Here is a 5,000-nt window from a genome sequence, read left to right as displayed (position 1 = left end):
GTATAGCAGGGACGGTGCTGCCTCTCGCTTCGCTCGCTGTTCGCCGCTCGCCGCTCGCTCGCGCAGCCAAAAATGGCCAGTTTTGGCCCGTTTTTGGGCTGTTTTGGCCAGTTTTTGGCCTGTTCTTGCGTGGTGCGGTGACCGTCGTGAGCGGAGCAAAACGTCAGCCATCTCAGCACCCTGGAACCCCCCGGGTGGCACAGGGCTGGATGGGGCTTTCGTATAGCAGGGACGGTGCTGCCTCTCGCTTCGCTCGCTGTTCGCCGCTCGCCGCTCGCTCGCGCAGCCAAAAATGGCCAGTTTTGGCCCGTTTTTGGGCTGTTTTGGCCTGTTTTTGGGCTGTTCTTGTGTGGCGCGGTGACCGTCGTGAGCGGAGCAAAATGTCAGCCATCTCAGCACCCTGGAACCCCCCGGGTGGCACAGGGCTGGATGGGGCTTTCGTATAGCAGGGACGGTGCTGCCTCGCGCTTCGCTCGCTGTTCGCCGCTCTCCGCTCGCTCGCGCAGCAAAAAATGGCCAGTTTTGGCCCGTTTTTGGGCTGTTTTGGCCAGTTTTTGGCCTGTTCTTGCGTGCCGCGGCGACCGTCGTGAGCGGAGCAAAACGTCAGCCATCTCAGCACCCTGGAACCCCCCGGGTTGTCACGACCTTAGCTGGTTTTGCCTAAGCCGTGCGGCACCCTTGCGTGTCCGTCCGCAAAGGTCAGCCTCCCCGAAGCCTCCCATTGTCCCTTAGGACCGTCAAAAGAGAGAACGGGTTAGAGAGAACGCCTCAAACGGGATCCACAAGCAAACATGTCCGAAAAACACTTCATAGACAATGCAAATTACAAACAGACTTTACAAGCTCTGAACAGTGGCACAACAAAGGGTAAAATGGTCCATTACAGACCGAAAGCTCTCTCACGTGTCCACATGACACAACCTTTATTTACAAGCCTAAAGAGGCCACCAACCCAACTAAAATGGGACTTATAAGCCTTCGGCCGCCCCTTTACATTCTGTACAGGGCATGAATATGCCAACAGACACGGACATATATAAGCATTACATCAAACACCTTGTTTCGAAGTTTGTCCGTGACATTCTCCCCCACTTATCCCTTCGACGTCCTCGTCGAAGCCTTTGTGAACACTGCAACTCTTCGCCTTTGCTGAGTCTTCAATCTTCTGCTCCAGCTGCAATGCGCCTCCTGGCTCCCAGCTGCTCTCCGCTGCTGTTTCTGAGTAGTCGAACCTTTGATCCGCCATGCTGCTTCAACTCACCAATGACTCTGACTCTGGTGTGGGGTTGGCTGAGTTGTGTTGATCCTCGTTGATTCCTGCGGATCCACCAAATGAAGGAAAAGACCATCCTTACTGCGCCAGTCTCTCAAAATCTCCACATGCTGCTTGAACTGGGTGGATGCTTGTTGGAGCTTTAACGAGCATCGCCTCGCAAACTTCTGAAGTTTTGGGTCCTTCCTCCACAAAATCTGCTCATTGACTCTTCTTTCAGTTAGTTGTCACATCCAAGTAGGTTCGCATCACTTCCGCTTTCGATTGGCATTTCGTTGGGAAATGAGGCGGACAATCTACTCTCAGTAGCACTGATCACCGTTGGTGAGGATTTGACAACTATTGTCTTCCATTATCTTCGAAGGGTCTTTGAACTTGTGCAGAGCTCCTCTGCTGGATAGATAAGAGAACTGGGGTACTCGGTTTCGCCCATTCTCTTAAGAGTTGAGAAGGCAAAGATTACTTGACTTCGCCCGCCTCCTCGAGGTTGTACTTCATGCATCGAGCTGGTTACTGGCCTTCGCCTGCTCTTTGCTCACACTTCTGAAGCACATGAAGTGTTTGCACTCCTTGCATTGAGTTAGCTACTGTGATTCACCTTCTCAATGCCATCGAACTTCTGGAATGCGGGAAGTTTTCACCCCAACTTGGAGTAATTCTCTGATAGATGAGGTCGCCTCTGGGATTGTACCGTCTTCTCCATCAACCCTGCCGCCTACTCCACTGAGTAGCAAAGGTACAGCACCGCGTACTGCTAGCTTCGTTCCTTGGTCGTGCACTCTTGCATGACCCGAAGTCCTTCACTTACGGCTGTCTTGATGAGAAGCACACTGACACCGGTCTTACGAAGTTCCTCGGCCTCTGCCCTTCAGCCTTGTCCCGGTACTTGGAGATTGCCTCTGCATGCTCCACCTCCTCGGCCCCTTTCACGACCAAACGCTCTCCCTCCGTGAGAGCAAGGGATCAATGACTTTGCACGGAAGTCCCGCCTCTGCGGTACCATGGCGCTGCAATGCCCATGGCCCTACTATCCGTCGCCTCGCATCTGCATCCCTTTTCTTCACGATCAGTAGACATGTCTCTGTGGCACTCCTCTGAGTCCACCTCCATTCTAACTGATGCTTGATTTTGGGTAGCTAAGTCCCTCTGGACTCATCGTCGCTTCCTCGCCCCTTTCGACCCCCTGCTTCAACACCTCTGTGTTCTCCAAGCAGCTCCTTCTGGTCGATGGAAAGACAGACTGCACTCCCATGCATGGCCTCTGCCATCGCATTGTAGGGTTTGCACCGATTCTGTTCTCCATAGCTTCCTTGGTAGCAACGTTCGCTTACTCGGCCTTGTCCTCTGACTTGCCGGGCTCCCTTAAGCGAATATGAGCTCTGGAGCAGTCCAACTCTCCAGCTGCTTCGATCATACCTCTGCATGATCAAGTCCCTCCCATGGGACTCCCTGGTACTTGCATACGAACTTTTCCCTTGGTGGAACCCAGCCCCCATATGCTGATGACCAAGGTTTTCATCCGATGCAAAATTCGGTGCACGCCCGGAAGACCCGCCTCTGCGGTACCATGGCCTTCACTCCTTGAATCCATAGCCCTTCTTGCCGTCGTGTTGTTCACCAAAGCGGAGCTCCCAGTAGCTCCCGATCATACCTCCATATGATCACATCCCTCACGGGACGAGTTGTGTGTATCGCATTGCCACGAACTGTTCCACCACGATCCGCTGCACCATGTCGCCTCCTGGTGACATCTCCATTGCATTCTGATCCTTGGGGAATAAACTCGAATTGTGAACCCTCCATGTGTGGCCTCTGCCAATACATCGCCGGGTCTCTTCCACCTTCGATTTTGTTCGCTCCTTTGGCAATCGATCTTCATCCACCCACTCTTGGGTCACACCTAGATGAAGCACCGCTCTAGGACAGTCCATCGCCTAGTAGCTCCCAAAGTCCACCGACTTCGCTGTAATTTGTGCACCATTGCCTGGATCCTGGGCCTCTGCCCCTACCAACACAATCTCTGCTGCGCACCGCTTCCTTCCTAGCAACTCGAATGGCAACACTGTGGCATATTCTTCAAGAGTACCCGCCTCTGCGTCCTCTTGCCCCGTGCTAAGGCCTTCTGAACTCAACTTCGCCTCCGCAAATTGAGTCGCCTTAGTTCCTTCATCAAATGCTCCTCCGAGATGAGGTGCATGTGCCCTGAAGCTCCCTTCGTCTTTGGCACCATGCAAGATGAGTCCGCTCCGTCAGAATGAAGGACCCATGGAACAACATGATCCTGCTCTTGCCTCTGCAAGTGTTCATGTCCTTGACCCCTGTCTAAGGAAAGCACTGTGCCTCTGCTCCATGTTCCAACTTCTCTGCTGGCTCCCTTCATGCGGCTTGGGTACTTCGCCAAGTTACACCCAAGTTGCTCCGCTCCTCGTTTTCGCATTGAGTCGATGGTGGCCCTCGTGCCCACCATTCCACGGGTCAGCCCTCCCTTGAGTCCGATCTCATATCGACTCCAAGTGTGCCTTCAATTGTGTTGCTCCCCCACTTGATCTCGCAATGCATCCACCAATGCATTCTTTCGAGCGAGATCATGCAGCAACTCCTCGCTGCTTGCTCGGTCCATTGAGCTTCGTGGAGTTGTTGTTTGTGAGGTACTCCTCCTCAACATGTGAAGTCCGTCTCACATGATTCTCCCTCTGGAGTGCCGAGACTTATCCCTCCTGGATAACTATCCCATTGGAGCAACATCTCTCTTCGTTTCGGAGACCACCATCCCCTTGGACTACTCCGATCTGCTGAACAAACTGTGCATTGTTCTGCCTCCTGCAAACGCACTTGCTAGATTGCGACTCCTCGTCAATACAGCCACCGCTGCACCCCTCAAGGCCTAGCAACATGCTGAACTAGTTGCACACTTCAGCCTCCTCCGGATATATCCTTCGCATGCCGAAGAGAAAGTTTCAATGCTCCATGGTGCCGAGTCTCGACCGCCTTGGGATGGCCACGAACATTCCGTCGTCCGCATACAAGCCCATGCATGAGTACCAAATTCTTCGAGTTAGCAATTCCCCTCACCTCTGTGAGCTTTGCATAACTCTTTTGGTCGTTGAGCAACTCATTCCACCTTGGATGGTCTCATTCTTGCCAAGCGCCTCGCTTGCCTAGAGCACCATCAAGTATAGTTGTCAACGTTGAGCCGTAGCTCAAACTCAGCCACCCCAACCTTTGTGCGCTCCAAATTCTTCCAAGCTTGCCTGTTCTCGTGGTGCCTCTTGCGCGAAGGGTTGGCCATTCCTCTGAATGCCAATGCCAGATGCCCGCTCCTCTGAGCGACTCTTTTCCCTACATCTCCATGCCCGTTTTCCCTCAAACGGTCGCGCGTGTGCTGACTGCCCTCAACGCAGCCCTGCTAGGTCCCCCACGTTTGCATGTCAAGTGTTTCTATGAGTGCTTGTCCCGCTCTGATACCAAATGTCACGACCTTAGCTGGTTTTGCCTAAGCCGTGCGGCACCCTTGCGTGTCCGTCCGCAAAGGTCAGCCTCCCCGAAGCCTCCCATTGTCCCTTAGGACCGTCAAAAGAGAGAACGGGTTAGAGAGAACGCCTCAAACGGGATCCACAAGCAAACATGTCCGAAAAACACTTCATAGACAATGCAAATTACAAACAGACTTTACAAGCTCTGAACAGTGGCACAACAAAGGGTAAAATGGTCCATTACAGACCGAAAG

Source organism: Musa acuminata, unplaced genomic scaffold, assembly GCF_036884655.1.
Source record: "Musa acuminata AAA Group cultivar baxijiao unplaced genomic scaffold, Cavendish_Baxijiao_AAA HiC_scaffold_445, whole genome shotgun sequence".
NCBI classification, from domain to species: domain Eukaryota; kingdom Viridiplantae; phylum Streptophyta; class Magnoliopsida; order Zingiberales; family Musaceae; genus Musa; species Musa acuminata.
Note: the sequence above shows the minus strand (reverse complement) of the source record.